Source organism: Schistocerca cancellata, chromosome 1 (assembly GCF_023864275.1).
Source record: "Schistocerca cancellata isolate TAMUIC-IGC-003103 chromosome 1, iqSchCanc2.1, whole genome shotgun sequence".
In the NCBI taxonomy this organism is placed as follows: Eukaryota; Metazoa; Arthropoda; class Insecta; order Orthoptera; family Acrididae; genus Schistocerca; species Schistocerca cancellata.
Genome location: NC_064626.1, coordinates 602831768 through 602851045, shown reverse-complemented (window position 1 = coordinate 602851045; position 19278 = coordinate 602831768).

Genomic DNA, 19278 nt, shown 5'->3' with positions numbered 1-19278 from the left:
TACAGGTAATGGAAGCTAATAATAAAGGCTCTGAGCACTATGGGACTTAACATCTCAGGTCACCAGTCCCCTAGAACTTAGAACTACTTAAACCTAACTAACCTAAGAACATCACACACATCCAGGCCCGAGGTAGGATTCGAAACTGCGACCGTAGCGGTCGCGCGGTTCCAGACTGAAGCGCCTAGAACCGCTCGGCCACCAATGGCCGGCCGGAAGCTAATAGTAGACTGTGTGTTTCCCATCTGCCCAGTTTGCGAAAACTGAAGTGCACCGTCAAGTCCAAACGCCCAGGAATGCTAACGGACGTTGTCATTCTGTTGCAGAATAATTCCTAACCATTGCTGCCACGGTTGTTTCGACTACGCTGCAGAAGGTTTGGTGGGAAGCCCTTACACACCTTGTAAGCAGTCCAAATCTTTCCCCGTGTTATTTACATGTTTTTGGAGCCCTGAAGAAAGGCATTACTAGCTGTCGGTTCGCTTCTGACGAAGAGGTCCACACCAGGTTACAATCGTGATTCTGTAGGCAACCGCAGATATTTTCCATGAAGACACTGACCGTCTTCTCTCAAAGTTGGGATAAATATATTAACAGTTATGGCAATTACTTTTAAAATAACAGTTTCCATACTCTTTTCATCTGTCTCGTTTTCGTTTGACTGCCTCTTATTCGTTTCTATTCTAAGGACGTCAAATAAATGATTGTTATATTGAGCTCCATATCTGCACAACCCCCGCCCGAACCACACTCCACTCCAATCGTACACTACAGATCTGTAAATCAAAACATTATGTTTAATGACTGAGTATTTGAAAAAGAGCATGATACAGGTGTCAAGCGACGCCTTTGTTTATCTGATAAAATTTAAATATCAACAAGACCCTGAAAGGAACTGCCCATTTACGAATGGGACTCACTACTTATTTCTTTTAGATGCTGAGGCATGCCTTTAATCAGTAACATGCCAAAATGCAAATCAAACGGCTGATACTGATAATCAAAGCTGTATCAATAAGACGAAAAATAAATTTATTTTTAAGAAACACTCAAAAGAGAATCAACCAAAGATTTGTTTCCTATGATTTTCACATTCTATTGACCACTAGAGAAATGATGATGGAACAAGTGCAGAAATACTCACCAGAAGCAGACACTGACAAATGCATACTTCCACAGTTATTTCAATTTAGTTTTCTGCTCTTCGAAAGTAGGATGGAAGATTAGTTCAACGTCTTGTCGATAGTAATGTCACTACAGACGGAGCACAAGCTCGGATTACGAACGGATAAGGAAGGAAATCGGCCACGCCCTTTTCAGAGGAACTATAGCGGGATTTCCTGGAACGATTTAGGGAAATGGCAGAAAACCTAAATCAGGATGGCCGGACGGGAAATTGAATCGTCATCTTCTTGAACGCGAGTCCAGCGCGCTAACCACTAAGCCATCTAGCTCGGTCTGGGCCTCGATGTTTCAAACGTGCTATAATAATGATACCCACAGATCTATACAAATGATACAAACATCATTAAAATAACAATATCTCAGGAAACTGTGCATCGACTGTTATGAAAAGTAGTCACACTGTTGACTATATGAAACTTGAAAACTCGGTCCGAGACGAAGAATTTACTAGCGAATTTAGTACATTTGACATGAAAAAAATGGATTTTCAGCCTGGTACAGCGCTAATACAGAGTACGAGTATCTCAAGAAGTAATTCGGTAGACACAGAACGATGTTGTTGACTTCTGTAAGTTCCATGGGAAGTGAACGTCGTTGTTGTTATAGAGCTGCTCACAATACACTGCGAGTCTGCGGAGCAGTAATGCGAGCAGCAAACGGGTTCCAGAGAATTTTCCATATATTCTTTATTGGTTTCAGATCAGGAGATAGAACTAGCCTACTGTAGAAGGTATCGAGCGTGAGACTAGCCCGTTCAGTCTTATGTTTTCGTCCTCAAGACTGAAATCATGAACTACTGCACACATCTAAGCACGTACATAGCAGCGAATATGGTATCTCTCCACACCTGCGTAGTCAAAGTTTCATATGGAAACACAAATAATTCTTTGTATTCATTTAAAGATGCAACACTATAAACAGGCATTGTCTCACCTGAAGGCAGTTTTTTGACAACAGATGGCTCTGGCACCTCAGTAATCAGAACATACGTGTTTTGATTTTACAGTTTAAGCGGGGACTTCACCGTGAGGAGAACAGCCTCCCACATATAACGTACGCGTTTGCTAGTCGCCTCTAGTACATCACATCTCCTGCGCACAGTAGTCGATGGTATCATCCTCCCCGAGGTTTCAGCTAGGTAAGGCACAGAATGAGGTCGGAAAGCAATCTTACTCTTCTCCTCGAGCTTAAATAATATACACCGTAGCCATCTGATGTCCTTGGATGATACTCTGGTTGACAAACATGTGATCATAAATTGCCACCAAAGCTTATGAACTACAGAATCATCAAAGCAACCGTCCATCTCTGTCAGTGTTGACCTACCTCAGATATAATTCCCTCTGCCGATTTGGTCGACTAAGTGATGCATGACGCCGTACGACAAAGTGAGTTACCCCAACTTCGTTCTCTTACTCTCAAAAACTAATCTTGCACTATTGCAGGAATATCACACTCAACTTTGGAGTCAGTTCCCTACATACTTTGTAACCTCCCCCTCACTTATCGACCCTAATGACAGTGAAAAATTAAACTGCGTGCACCTAATGGAAATTTGGGAAAAGCAATCGTCACCGAAGTTAATCTGTCTTAACTTAATTTAACAAAAGAATTAATAAAACCGGAAAATCGAATGTTAATTTAGTGACTGAAGTTAATAGTGAGCTTTCTTTCTGAAGCACATCGAAATTCAGTAAAATACGGTTAGTCTTGGACTACCTCAACAATCATTTCAAAAGCTACTTGAATCTACGCAATTTAGAAATAAGATATTTAACTTTGAACTTGAATTAAATGATTCTGAACAATTAACAATAGTAAAATTTAGTACGTACCAAGCTGAGCTGCAGTCACAGGTAAGCTAAAATACGTAACAAAACTCGCACTCTTAATTTGTGCTCGTGTAATCTGAATATTGTAGCCAGCTATGAATACTTTAACTGAACTTTGAAATTAAAGTAGTGAAGTGGAATGATGCTGGCGTTTGAATTTCAACGACACTCGGGTTCATTCCGGAAAAGGAAGGGACCCTGCTTGGTAATGCAATTGGGACAATGAGCAACAAACGTTCATGCTAAGTTGCTGTAATTTTGTGATGTAACAATTTTAAAAGTTTGAAAAGCTCAGGTCTGCCATACAATTCTAAAACTTTACGTGTTTCCAGTCTTCCTTGTTGGTTGATTGAAGGTTTGAAGCCGTCGATCGAGGAGGTGGCGACAGTCACTCACTGTCGGCCGTCGCTGTTGCAGAAGCTGGATGTTGGCGCGCCTTCTTCTCGACACGGTCACCAGGCGAAACGGGCTCTTGATGTGCGCCAGCTAATGCTTCCCGTCCGCGACACCATGTCAGAAACTATCATCGCAAGTCGAGCGCAATTACATGCTGCCCAACCCCGAAAGCGCGGCAACTCGCGGGAGCGTCACACAATACACCCACTCCACTGCACTACCCCAGCCAGACTCTCTCTCTGTCCGCGCTACACGCGACAAAGTTAACACTACCAAAGATCCTACACACTTTGATTCTTCACACGACCTATCGATGTAATCGTTCGATAGCAGTTTTCCCTAGGCAAGACCCAGCGTAAAAATACAAATAATATTTACGAAACAAACCAATTATACATCGACATAAATGCATAAATATATATACAAATAGTAAAACAATTACAATATGTAAAGACACAGAAATGTCATATATTCGGGTAACAAAAATAAGGAAAAAAAATTATAGTACAATAGATGGAAATGGGAAGATATGCATTTCCGGCGTTACAACTTTACCGAGCTTTCTGCTATTCTGTTAAGTACCCCTGCTTTAGAATTCTTGCTTAATGGCAATATTTACAAAAAATTATCTGCTTTTACGGAAGTTATGCCGGCGGTTATTCTGGTCTCCACATCTGCTATATCACGAGGTAGGGATGTAAGCACTTTCCTTGACATATCTCCCACAAGAAAAATCTCATGGGGTCGTGCCTGTCGTTTTTAGAGGCCAAGAATGCCGGCAGTGTCTCGAGGTCCCGTGCGTACAAAGCGTTGAGGCAGAGTGTCATTGGGAAACTGAAGTACATTGTTGCGCAGTGTGGTGGAGCTCTATGCTGTTCGAAAATGAAGTCATCGGAGTCATTCTCAAGTTGCGAAAAAAGCCAATTCTACATCATTTGAAGATAACTCAATCCAGTCCTGAGTTTTCCTAAAAAAAGAAGGGATCGTACAATTTTTCACGAGAAATGGCACAAAAAATGTTCATTTTAAGTGAGTCTCTTTCGTGCTCAGTAATGTCATGAGGGTTCTGGAGTACCCATACGTGCACGTTATGTCTGTTTACTTTACCGCTAACATACAGTGTTGCTTCATCCCAGAAAATTAACCGTAGTATAAATGAATCGTTTTCCATGTCCTCCAGCAGAGCATTGCTGGAGTCAGCCCTTTTCCTTATACCATCAGGCTGAAGAAATAAATGGTTCAAATGGCTCTGAGCGCTATGAGACTTAACATCTGAGGTCATCTGTCTCCTACAACGTAGAACTACTTAAACCTAACTAACCTAAGGACATCACACATGTCCATGCCCGAGGCAGGATTCGAACCTGCGACCGTAGCAGCCGCGAGGTTCCGGACTGAAGCGCCTATAACCGCTCGGCCAGGCAATATTTACAATGATGCAGTTAGCATGAATGGGTGGGACAATAATGTGTGAGTGATGTGGTGCGGGAACGAGAGGGGGGGAGGCTTCATGAACCTCTGTAATCGAAAGTGCTGTGAAAACTCTCGGCGAGACACTTTCACATGAGGTATAGCTACTTGCTACTGCCATCTTCCGCTTATTACATTTACGTCGCTAAACTTCTGTTACTTACAGAATAATGATAGTCGTGGCATAATCCGCGGAAATATTTCAAGCACACTCAGATTCCAAGAGCATCTCCCGATGTTTAACTGCATTGACGGTTTTCGTACGGTGTGTGGCGAAAAACACAGCCACCATTGGCACGTTTCCTGTTCGTATTGCGAATGACGCCTACAAAGAACGTCTGTTGGAAATGATCTGTATGAGCTCGAATTTTACTGTACTCCGTCGCGATCAGTGCCGGAGATCTATGCGGAACGACGTAATGTGTTGCCTGATTCACTCTGTAGTGTGCACTCTCGTAATTGTAACAGGAAACTTTCCTGTAACGCACAATACCTCTCTTTTAGTGTCTGTCACTGGTGTTTAATGACAATATGCTCAACGCGGTTACTGAAATGAAATGATCGCGTGGCATTATTGACCTAAGACCCTATCTGGGGTAGTTCGACCGGCTAGTGCAAATCTTTCTTCTTGACGCCTAGAGTTGCGTTCTACCAAAACTAAGTTTGCGTTGTTTTGGCACAGTATATAAGTGACATAGTAAATGGTGAGACTATCGGTAGTGTTGGTAGCATTGTTAGGGAAAGAAACGTAATTTTTTTTCCTTGTAGTGTTGCACATAACTAGTTCAATGTTTGTCTGTTGTATATTTTATATCCATAGAAAATGTAAGTAATAAAAATTTGTAGATCGCATAACTTCTGGGCTTTTACGTAACCAAAGCAATTACTTTTGATGCAAGTACAGTTTACATGTACATACATTTAAAAAATCTGTGTGATTATTGTTTTTGTTTTGTTCTTAAGAAGACGTTCCTGACCAAAGGCAAGAGTTACCTGTTACTACTGATACGTATGAAGTTCATTATTATTAACAGAAATAAATTTTATTTTAGCTCGATGAAGTACTCAAGCGATGTTTGACACGTTCTTGTTCTACGTTCTTAAATTTTATGTTTTTTTCTTGGAAGTTGCGTTTTCTAGCGCTATATGATAAATCTATTTTTTTTTTCAATTTTACTACGGAATCTGACTGTTTCACAATTTGCGAATAAAATCTGAATTAAACATTGAAAATTTTCGTTTTTCTATAAATACTGTTCATTTTCGAATAACAGACAAGAGGATAACAGTGAAGAAGAAAAATATTCCCGTTGTTACGCAGTCCTTTATACTCCTTCACTCAGTTTATAGACGGTTCAATGCTTCCGATTTCTAGGTGAATCTAGTTAGAGCTTCAATGAATGGGGAATAATAGCCACGAGTTGCAAAATACAAATTTATTAAGACTTGACCAAGGTTTTGACAAGTTCTTCAGAAGGTACTCTAGGTAGAATCATATAAACTATAGCCAACAAGGAAGTCGTTGAGTGTCTCATACACTAATCACCATTTAAAATACACGAGAGCTGCTACTTTTAAGTCATGTATTTTAAATGGCGATTAACTGTATGACACCTACATCTACTAGACAGAGTCAACGACTCTCACATTGGATATAGATTATGTGATTCCACATACAATTTCTTCTAAAGCATGGTCGAGGTTTAATAAACCTTTATTTGACAACTAGTTGTCTGTTATCCCTAATCCACTGAAGCCCTTGCATGGTCAGTTGCTGGGGCGCAGCCATGTTCAAAATCCTAGAATCTAGTAAGACACTGATCACATACGCAGACAAAGGGATCGAAATTAGGTAACGTCACATAGGTATATAACACATCTTACCTGATCAAGGCTACCAGGAAAGCTGCCGTAATCTACAATTACTTATGATAGTCTGCGGTACCCTACGGTAGTTTTACGACTCTGTTGACGCCACTTCGGCGACTTGAGCGTCGATGACGAAATGAAGATGAGGATCACACAGTATCCAGGCCCTGATCGAAGAAAATCTCCGACGCTGCTAGGAAACAAACCAGGAACCCAAGAATCTAGAAGCAGCAGCGCTCACAACTAGACTACGAGTGGCGGATAACCTAAGGAAGCCGTGAGGATAGTGCCGCTCTTTCTTGGAACTCCGAACATCGATTGAACATTTTTGTGATACATTCCTTTCGTAAACTGTACGGAAAGTCTCTGAAGTCAAGCATCTGACAATTACGAAATGCACGAGAAATACTTGGAGAGCGCTCGCCGCATGACCGTGGCCCACAGAGGGGCCTCCCCGGGAGGACAAGTGTCGCAGCTGCGGCGCCGCTACTTTGCGCCGTCCAACAATGTGGCGCATGCAATATTCATGCGGCAGCCGTCCGGAGTCACGCGCCGTCTCGTGTCGCCAGCTGCGGCCGGGCCGCGGATTTGCATGGGCGGCGCAGGCTGGCGCACGTGGCGCCGCATCTCGGCCGCTCCTGCACTCTCTGCAGACCGTTCCGGACGCCGGGCGCGAGCGGCCAGCTGCCGAGAGAGACAGTTCGTGCATCGATTGTGAATTGCTGGGCAAATAACTATGTTGCTTCGCAGGTGCTAAGCAACAATTATCGTATCACATCATAATGACTATCCACTAGTACACAGACCGATTACCGTTGCACAGCAGGAGTTCAAAAATACAGATTAAGATCAGAGTTATAGCATCTGGTGTACAGGTGATCATTGTAGGCAAAACCACCCCTTCCTTCCGCCTCCTCGATTTCTATCTAACCATGGCCGTCCTATCGCCCTCACCACCATCCTTAAGTACCTTGGCGTCACGCTCGACTGTCGCGTCTCCTGGACCCCCCATCTCCGGACAATTCTAAGCCAAGGCACACTCCCGACTCCGTATCCTCAAGCTCCTTGCCGGCTGAACGTGGGGTCTGGACCCCTCCACCATACTCCACACCTATAAATCCCTCATCCACCCTATCCTCTGTTACGCCCATCTGGCCTGGATCTCCACCACTCCTACCTCTTACAAGTCCCTTCAGATCCTTGAACACCATGCTCTCCGCCTTGCCTATCGCATCCGTCTCCCTTCCCCAACACGGATCCTGTATGACCTAATTCCGTTCCCACACCTCCTCCTTTTCCTCGAACGGATACGGATCCTCTACACCTCCCGTAAACTCGATCCTCCTCACCCACTTGTCTCACCCATCCTCTCCCACCCCCGCCCACTGCCGCACCTGTATTCCCACGTCCCACCCGGTCTCCAGCACTCCACACTCCTTACCCTCTCCCAAGGTGGCTTCCGCCAGCTCCCCCTCTCTGATGATGCCCTCCATCTACTCCTCCTATCAACTTTGATCCTCCCCTCCCACTTCCTGTGTTTTTTTCCTTTCGGCACCCTCCCTCCCTTCTCTCCTCCTTCCCTCCCTCCTCCCTTTCTTCCCACTCCTCCCATGGGCTTCCCATCTCCTCTGCCATTGGCATCTTTGCTCTCCCGTCTCCCTCCCCCTCCCCCTTCTTGGCAGGTCCCCGGACTCGCACACGTTACGTGAACATTCGCGTACCGGAGATCATCGCCATCCGTTTCTCGTGTGTGCCATCTTGTTTTGTGTTTAGTGTTCATCAAAAATGGTTCAAATTGCTCTGAGCACTACGAGACTTAACAGCTATGGTCATCAGTCCCCTAGAACTTAGAACTACTTAAACCTAACTAACCTAAGGACATCACACAACACCCAGTCATCACGAGGCAGAGAAAATAGTGTTCATCGTCACATTCCATCGTTCACATGTGCCATCGACATCATCAGTGTTTGTGCGTCGTTTCAACAGTTTGTAGTGTGGATTATCGTCGAGTGTGAACGGCTCCGTGGTTTGGTATTTATGTGTCTACTGTTTTTTTACCCGCCATTTTGTAAATTACGTGTATTCATTATGTTTTTTCTCATTGTCTATTCTACGGCTGAAGAGCAGCGTAGAATGCTGCTGCCAGCCTGTCTGTTGTACAGGTTTTAAAATCACAATAAAGAAAGAAAAACAATCTGCTGTATAGAACTTTGATGCTCCCTCCCTCTTCCTGTGTTTTGTTCCTATGGGCACCCTCTCTCCCTTCTCTCCCCCTTCCTTCCTTCCTTCCCTCCCTCCCTCCCTTTCTCCCCCCCCCTCCACCCCCGGGCTTCCCCTACCTCCATACCTTCATTCTTCCTACCGTCTCTTCTGCGATTGGCATCTTTGCTCTTCCCTCCCCCACTCCCCTCTTCCACTCTTGGTAGGTCCCTGGACTCGCACACGTTCTGTGGACTTTTGTGCGCCAGAGATCATCGCCATCAGTTTCTCGTGTGTGTGCTATCGTGTTTGTGTTTAGTGTTTTTCGCCGTCACACTCCTTAGTTCTCCTGTACCGTCTCAGTCATCAGCGTTTGTGCACAGTGCCAACAGTTTTTCGTGTTTTTTCGTCGAGTGTGAACGGCTTCGTGTTCTTTAATTTTTGTCTCTACTGTTTTTAACCACCAATCTGTTACCTTTTTCTCTTCATTGTCTCTTTTAGTGAAATGCTTGAGGCTAAAGAGCGGAGCAGACTTACCCGCTGCCAGCCCACCTTTGTAAGAGGTACAAAATAACAATAAAGAAAAAAAAAGAATCTGCTGTATAACAGTTATCCTTATCAACATATTTATACAACTTCAGCCACTGTTAATACTAATAATAATAACAGTAACAACCATAACGTAAGTAGTAGAGCAAGGCGGACACCAGTCCATTTTGTTAGTGTGGATTGCCTACATCAGGGTCAGATATGCACTCAGGTTCAAACCTATTGTTCTCCTCTGATTGACAGGTATTTTACCTACTGGTCCCCTTTGATTGACGGGTACTTAAAGTCTTGTTCTACTAAAAGGATCCTTCCTTTCGATTGACAGGCACCTAACCTATTGCCCCCCTGCCCCTCCCACTCCCCTCACCTTTCAGGAAACCTCGCCCCTCGCTGATAAGGGTACACTTTCAGGTCTGAGTTATTGGAATAGCCCCTCTCACTCTTAGCAATTTGATTGACTACTTAATTAAACAGCTCAATTAATTAACCTCTCACCCACTGGTAATCCTCGTCCTCCCCCTTCCCTCTCTTCCCCATAAAATGTCTCTGAGCACTATGGGACTTAACATCAGAGGTCACCAGTCCCCTAGCACTTAGAACTACTTAAACCTAACTAACCTAAGGACATCACACACAACCATGCCCGAGGCAGGATTCGAACCTGCAACCGTAGCGGTCACACGGTTCCAGACTGAAGCACCTAGTACTGCTCGGCCACAGTGGCTGGCCCCTAGAAAATGGTGGGAAATTCAAATTCCATCAGGACAATGCAACAAACCATGGCCAACTCTACTAACCTAAGAAAATGGTGGGAAGATAGGTCACTTGGGCTACCTCAACTAACCTAAGTCGTCTGACTGCCATCTCCTCCTAGGAATTGGTGGGAAAAGGACTTGGCCTGTGCTGGACATAACTCTTTATTTGGCATGCAGTCTTTATTTAATCAATTAGAGGCAGTACCACCAACAAGTGTGTTCACCATGCTGTCCAGAGTCCAACTGGCCTAGTAGACAATACTGTCACCAGAGGGTTCCGCAGCCCCTCCAGTGATGTAATCCAAGATGGCAGTCTGGGGTGGAGGAAAAATGGTGGGAAAAGTGAAGTGTCAACACTGTTTTGTTTGAGGAGACCGAAATGCACGCTATAAGCTCACGCAGGCTGGCGTGAGGTCTGAAACAGGATACGTAATGAATGCTATAAAGAAAAGTACGTAGCTTCTGGAATACTTAACTTTAATCCACATTTGTAGAACATCTCTAGTTACTGCACAGGCTTTATAATCACAATATCAATTGGTAATGGCGCCTTGCTAGGTCGTAGCAAAAGTAGCTGAAGGCTATGCTAACTATCGTCTCAGCAAATGAGAGCGTAATTCTCAGTGAACCATGGCTAGCAACGTCGGCTGTACAACTGGGGCGAGTGCTAGTACATCTCTCTAGACCTGCCGTGTGGTGGCGCTCGGTCTGCTATTACTGACAGTGGCGATACGTGGGTCCGTCGTATACTAGCGGACCGCGGCCGATTTAAAAGCTACCACCTAGCAAGTGTGGTGTCTGGTGGTGACACCACAAAAAGGACTCAGCCTGTACTGGATGCATGTCTTTATTTAAACAATTAGAGGCAGTACCTCGATCCTTTGTGTCAACCATGAGGTCTGGAGTCCTACTGACCAAGTACACAGTACTGCCACCAGAGGGTGCTGTCGGCCCTCCCGTGACATAATCCTAGATGGTGGTCTAGGGGGGATATTGATGGAAAAATGGCTCAGCCTGTGCTGGGCTGCTGTAGAGTGGAAATAGTGTACTTTATTTATTTTCGACCAATTTATATAGGGACAGATTTCACACAGTTTATTTATTACAATGATACAAAACACAGGCTCTTTTGCTCATGCCACAAAGTCTGAAGGCCTGCAAACTACTCAAAAATTACCGATTTACGCATGTTAAATGCTCTGCAGACACGCAACCAACTCCTAAATTACCGAAATAATGCGCTACACAGCACACAGGCATGCAAACAACTCGTAAATAATGCAGTACACTGATGTGCAGACACAAAATAAACTCGTAAATTGTCAAAATATAGCAGTACACAGCATACAGACGTGCAAACTACTCATAAATCACTGAAATAATGCGGTACACTGATGTGCAGACCTGCAAACTACTCGTAAATCATCGAAATAATGCGATACACTGATGTGCAGACCGCTTAAACAGCCAGAAATAATATAGTGCACAACCACTCATTGCACGTAAAAACGCCATCGAACTATAATCAATGTATCAGAGGATGCAAGAATGCGTGAGCCCTCAGTCTCACGCTGCTGCCTCCTACAGCAAACAGGTCTATTTTCAGGTATACAGTTAGAGTTCTTCGAGTGTTATACTGACATCACAGAACTCCAAGGCACGCTCACACCGTCCTATAAGCGAAACGCCTCTAGGCACGTGTGTTTACCATTGCTGGCACGGTACCTGTGGCTACTGGCGTCACATATCACGCTATAGAAATCTGGTCCAGAATACCACAGGCTGCTTTCTCCATAGCGATCCTAATGGGACATACGAGCTGTGTCTAGCTGTGCACGTATGCTTACCTCCCCAGCATCGCTGCAAAATATTCATGTGGCGACTCACCATGTAAAGGGTTCTCAATGTTATCTGATGTCACATGGCTAAGTAAAATAAGAGCCACGTCGACCTCTTTGAAATTGTATAGTGTCGCAGAAATAGTTAACGGTCGTTTTTGTAGGAGCTTTCATAATGTCTCAGCTTGTCTGCATGGAAATTCTTATCCTAACAGAACCTGTTTAGGAAAGTAGCGCAGAATAACGCTGAATGCATTCTTCCTGATGGTTCTAATGTGGCAGCCATCCACCACTTGTTACCCTTCCTGGAAATTGTTAAGTCTTGCTTTCAACAAACATCTCCGAAACTCAAACATTCTCACCGCTATGTAGAGGCTCTTACATCCTGGCACAAAGGATGTCTTGTGAAATACGTAAATGGAACATTATGATTGGTTCTTATTGAATTTTCCAGCCTATTTACTGATGTCGCTGGTGTGGAAGCACCGTCTGTCTTTCACTTTTTTTTTCTGCAGACGAGACTTTCGGTGTCAAAATACTATTTCACACAGATCACCATATTGCACCGACAATTAAACCTCGCAAAGTGGCCTACGATCTCCAACCCAGCAATATATCTACACATACCGAGTCGATGTAGCAAACATACAATTCGTGTCATGCACCATACAAAAGTTGCCTCTTTTACAGCATTTGTATAGCTATCGAATACCAGACACTCGTACATATTCCTTTTAGATGTGTTGGTGGAGCAAAAGCTGGATGGAGGACTGGGCCATTCTGTGTACAGGAAGCCAACCGATATCGACTTATATCTGCATAGCCACAGCTTCCATCATCCGTCTCAGAAGAGAGCTATGCTGAAAACTTTAGTACACAGAGCCAGGACTATTTCCGGCAAGGACCACCTCGGTCCCGAGATTAACCATTTGATGACTGTTTTCAAGAGGAATGGTTATTCTGCCGGTGAAATTAAATCAGTATTGTCCAAGAAAGTAAGACACGATGTCGGCCATATACAAGAAGAGGACCAACACATAGCGTGGCTTCCTGTCTGTGGTACTACAACAAGCTAGATAGGCAGAGTCCTAAAGAGGCAAGGAATAAAATCAGTTTTCTGACCACTTAGGAAAATTAAGGAATTGTTGAGACCAGTAAAAGATAGTCTCAGCTTAAGAGTGCCGGGAATTTATACTATTCTTTGCCAATGCGGCAAGAATTACGTGGGCCAGTCTGTAAGAACCATTGCCGACCGCTGCATCGAGCACCAGCGCCACCTGAAATACAGGTATTTGGAAAAATCAGCGGTGGCTGAACATAGCCTGCTTAACAAGCATAAGATTTTATTTGAAGAAACCAGAGTAATAGCCCACGCATCGAATTACTGGGTCTGTGTGATCCAGGAAGCAGTCGAAATTAACTTAGCTATAATAACTTTAACAGAGACAATTGCTATGCACTTAGCAGCACTTGGAGAGTGCACTGGATAAAGAAAAATCACAGAGAAAAACTTACCGCACTTTACCTCCTGATTCAAGGGATGGCGCTGCAAGCAACGCGGGATAGAAACTACATCTATGGAAGTAGAGGGCACCACTTCACTACGCGCCATATCACTGTTGCTATCACATATTCCAGCCAATCAGAAGCCTTCCTTTGCATATAAATGTGGGTGCCTCATCTCCAGCGGTAATTCGAAAGGATACCACCCTTCAATTGTGCCATTCCAGCACTAATCGAAGCGTTAGGGTTGCAGGTGCCAGCCAGCCAGCCAGCCAGCCAGCCGAGCAGCAGCGGTCCAGCCGAGCAGCAGTGGTCCAGCCGAACGGCAGCGGTCCAGCCAAGCACCAGCGGTCCATCCGAGCAGCAGCAGCAGCGGTTGCAGCGGTCCCGGCCAGCGGCAGCGGTCCAGCCAGCAGCAGTGGTCCAGCCAGCCAGCCAGCCAGCAGCAGCAGCAGCAGCAGCAGCAGCAGCGTTCCAGTAGCAGCAGCAGCAGCAGCGGCCCCGGCCCCATTCGCGGCAGCAGCAGCTGCGGCGTTCCTGCCAACCAACGCCAGCGCCAGCACCGTGGGCCTCTGGATCCCGTCTTCGTCCGTCTTCGTCTGTCTTCGTCCGTCCTCGTCCGTCTTCATCCGTCCTCAGTTTTTCCTCTCCTTTTCGTCCTGTGCTGTTTTAGTTCATCCCTGTCGTCATGTCAGCCCCCACCACCACTGCCACTACTACCACCACTGCCGTAGTGTATACTTCGCCCTCCGCCGCCGCCACCACCATTACATGGTGTGCCCAGCCACCCCCCCCCGCTTTCCATCCCTCCTCCTCTAACTCTTCCTTCGCCCTCGCTCTTTGTCGCCCCCTCCCCAGCTTCTTCCTCCCGCTCCTCTCCCTCTGATCTTTTGCCCCCACTCCCCCAGCCTGTCACTGCAGCTCCAGCTAGGGTGGTGGCCCGTCGGGACACTGCCCATGCCCAGCTCTCCCCATCGCCTACGCCATCACCACCACCACCATCACCGTCGCCTTCACCATCACCATCTCCGGCGCCGACTGCTGCGTCCACGCCGGGACATGCCACTTCCTGCCATCTCTCTATTGCTCCCATCCCACATGTCACCACCCACCCTTCTGCCGCTGTTAAACGCCCTAGTGGCACCACCACCTCGTCCGCTCCCAAAAAGGACCTGCCCCGTCCTCCTTCCCCCCCCCCCCAGGATGCCATGGATGTCTCCACGCCTGGCCCTGCTCCCTCCGCCTCCTCCTCCTCCTCCCCCCCTCTTTATACAAATACCTCCTCTCCCATCCTGATCCTTCCCTTCTCGAGGCTTGGAACCTCTCCCTCCTTCTCCGCCAACACTTTCCTGGAACCCCCATCTCCCTCCTCACTCCCAGAAGAGACTGAGTTCTCATCTCCTCCCCCAGCCCCACCCTCCATACTGACATCCTCTCCCGCATCCTCATCACCTGTTTTGGCCCTAACGCCTCCCTCACCCCTGCTCCTTCCCCGTCTCCTACCCGCCAACGATCACGGAGGAGGAGGTGTTGGCGGAGCTCAAGGCGCATCCCTCCCTGGAGGTGCGGGCAGTTGGCTGCATCTTTAACTCTGCCGGCCCCACCCGCCTTATGTGGGTTTTCTCAGAGGATGCCCCCTTCATTGACCGCCTTCTGAAGGGGGGTGCCCTCCTCTTCCACCAGAGATACAAGGTTGACCCCTCCCATTCCCCTCCGCAATCCCTCCACTGCCAGAGGTGTCTGCGCTACAATGCACACACAACAGCTGAGTGCTGTGAGACCGCATTGTAAACAAGTGCACTTCCTCCGGCAGTGCCCTAACCTACAGTCCCCTCCCTCCTGTAATACCTGCAATCTCCCGCATCCCACCTATTCCCAAAAATGTAAGGCCTGACCCCCTCTGACCACCCCTGAACTCACTGTCCCTGTCTGCCCTCTGGACGCCCCCACCCCTCCTGGCAATTCCCTTCATCCCCCTCCCGCCGCTGAGAGCATCATCAGGTTCCTCACCATTGTACTGCAAAATGTCCACCCATTCCAGCACCCTCACACCCTCCAACAGATATCCCTCGCCGCCCGATCCGTCTTTCACCACTGCCAGATCCCGGTTCGGCTGCAACCTCTCCTTCCCGACCCCACCGAACACCTGGTCCTTAGTCTCTTCTTCCCCGGCCTTACCATCACATGCGCCACCATCTATGTCCGCCCTAACGCCCCTATTCCTCTCGACTTCCTCTCCCACATTGATTGTACCTTCTCCTCCTACGTGATCACCACTGACCTCAACATCCATAGTCGTTCTGCCACCCAGTTACGGTGTTGACATCGGTTCCTCTCCACCCTGCAAGGCGACCTCATCCCCATTCCCCAGCACACCCACCCCAAATCCAACTTCACTCCCGATGTCATCCTCTCCTCCCCCAACCTCCTTGGCCGCATAGCGGTGGATGTCCTGGACCCCATTGGTAGCGACCATCTCCCTGTCCTCCTCACCATTTCTGAAGGTCGTCGCCCCCACCCCGACCCTCGTAATGACCCTCCCCCGATCTACGTCCATGATTCTTCCCGTGCCAACTGGAATGCCTACTGGGATACCCTCTCCACCCAGATCGAAGGCCACCCCTTCACCTACCACCACCCTGATGATGTTACCCATGCCACCTCTTTTCTCCAGTAGACCTTGTCTGAGGCCCACGTCCCTACTGTCGCCATCCACCCCCACCGTCCTCCCTTACCCCCACAGGCTGTCCTCCTCCTCTGTGAATCCCACTGTCTCTTCTGTGCCTTCCTCCACACGCGTGACCCGGACACACTACGACGCCACCGGCAACTCCAGCAACACATCCGAAACTTGCTTGAGGCTAAGAAACGCCAGGACTGGCGACAGACATGAACCCGTTTAAATGCTACCCTACCTATAAACTCGTCCAAGTTCTGGTCAGCCTTCCGTCGCCTTACCAGAACTAAACCCTCCCCCTACTATCCTCTTCTCCATGATGATCACCCCTTCCCTGACACCCTTAGTAAGGCCAATCACTTTGCCTCCTATCTCTCTGATGCCTTTTCCATCCCTGACGATCCCCAGTTCGATTGCTCCCTCTTCCCAGATGTCCACAATCGAACTGACACCTCTGTCCCTCCTCTCGCACCTGGTTTCCAGTAATTGGACAACATTGCACACATAGAACTCAATGCCCCTATCACTACACAGGATCTCATTGCTACACTCCGCACAAAACGCAAACAAAACGATCCTGGTCACGATCGTGTCACCTACTGCCACCTTCGTGAAGCTCCTGTCTCTTTCCTCTCCACCCTGGCCAGGCTCTACAATGTAGTCCTGTCCACTGGCTACTACCCCGACCTGTGGGAAACCTCCCGTATCCTGATGTTCCTTAAACCCGGCAAGCTGCCATCCGCTATCTCCACCTACCATCCCATCAGCCTTACCTTGGTCATCAGCAAGGTCCTGGAATCCATCCTCACCCAACGCATCCACCAGCATCTCCGCCAGCACCGCCTCCTTCCCGTTACCCAGTGTGGCTTTCGGCAGTGCTGCTCTTCCGATGACCTCATCCTTCACCTCACTCACCTCCTTTCCGAACAACTTAATTCCCGTCACTCCGTAATCTTCCTCTCCCTGGACCTCAAACGTGCCTATGACTGCGTATGGCATTCCGGTCTCCTCTTCAAGCTCCAAACTTTCACCCTTCCCATTAACTACGTCCGTCTGATCGGCTCCGTTCTCTCCCACCGTCCTTCCTACATCACCAACCATAACATGGATTCCTACACCTTTTTTCCCTCCGCCGGTGTGCCCCAAGGCTCCATCCTCTCCCCGCTTCTGTATCTTTTGTATACGGCGGACATGCCCCCACCATCACCCCCCGTCCACCTTCTCCGGTTTGCCGATGACACCACCTGCCTTGCCCTCGCCCCCACCCTGCAGCGTTCCCAACACCTTCTCCAAACCTATCTTGACCAGTTCACCCCTTGGTGCAACCTGTGGTTGCCCAAAGTCAATCCCTCCAAAACCCAGGCGATCATTGTAGGCAAAACCACACCTTCCTTCCACCTCCTCGATATCTATCTAACCATCTATGGCCATCCTATCACCCTCACCCCCACCCTTAAGTACCTTGGCGTCACCCTCGACTATCGCCTTCCTGGACCCCCCATCTCCAGACAATGCAAGCCAAGGCATGCTCCTGACTCCATCTCCTCAAGCTCCTTTGCGGCCGTACGTGGGGTCTGGACCCCTCCACCATCCTCCACACTTATAAATCCCTCATCCGCCCTATCCTTCATTACGCCCATCCTGCCTGGATCTCTGCCCCCCCTACCTTTTACAAATCCCTTCAGATCCTTGAACACCATGCTCTCCGCCTCGCCTGTTGCATCCGTCTTCCCTCCCCCACACGGATCCTGTACGACCTCATTCCGTTCCCCCACCTCCTCCTTTTCCTTGAAAGGATACGGATCCTCTACACCTCCCATAAACTCGATCCTCCTCACCCACTTGTCTCCCCCATCCTCTCCTTACCCCTCCCAAGGTGGCTTCCGCCAGCTCTCCCTCCCTGATGATGCCCTCCTCCCCTCCATCTACCCCTCCTACCAACTTTGATCCTCCCTCCCTCGTCCTGTGTTTGCTCCTTTGGGCACCCTCCCTCTCCCTCCCATCTCTCCCCTTTCCCTCCCTCCTCCATTTCTCCCCACTCCTCCCCTGGGCTTCCCCTCCCCTGTCCCTCTACTCCTCCTCCCATCTCCTCAGTCATTGGCATCTTTGTTCTCCCCTCTCCCCCCCCTTCACCCTTCTTCCCCTCTTGGCAGGTCCCCGGACTCACACACGCTACGTGGACATTCGCGCGCTGGAGATCATCGCCATCAGTGTCTCATATGTGCCATCGTGTTTAGTGTTCAGTGTTCTCCGTCGCACTCCATCGTTCACCTGTGCCATCGACATCTTCAGTGTTTGTGCGTTGTGTCAACAGTTTGTAGTGTGGATTGTCATCGAGTGTGAATGACTTCAAGTTTTTTATGTTCACGTGTCTACTGTTTTTTCCCGCCATTTTGTTCCAACTCATGTGTCTTCTCTGTTTTACCATTGTAATATCTTGGGCTGAAGAGCGGCGTATTGTGCTGCTGCCAGCCTACCTGTTTTTATACGGGTATTAAAATACGGGTATTTAGCCCTGACGACGACCATGGAGGTAGTGGTCGAAAGCTTGGAGTTTTATCCTGAATCGACGCAGCATGTACACCGAGAGATTTTCATTCAGTTTACTGTAAAGTTGCTAAAATTGTTCGCACTATCAACTGTGATGTGTATTATTAGACGTAACAGATTCCAAATCATTCCTATAATTTACAAAGTCAACTAAGATGTTTCTCATGTCTAGAGAACCAGCTGGTCTTTCACCTGCTAGATGCACACACCACCATCGATGTTCCGTCAACTAAATAAAGGCGTGAAATTTGCAGATGCAGTCAACCGAACAAATTACATGAGACAGAATAACGATCCAGTGCAAACACATTTCCATATTGAATCTTCTCAAATTTCCACACAGTCACGAAAGCTATTCAACACATATTAAGTATTCAGCAGTCTAGAGGACAACACAGTTAAGTCAGCTACTTTCCTACACTCCAACAGGCCCCTCCATTTGGATGGCTTCT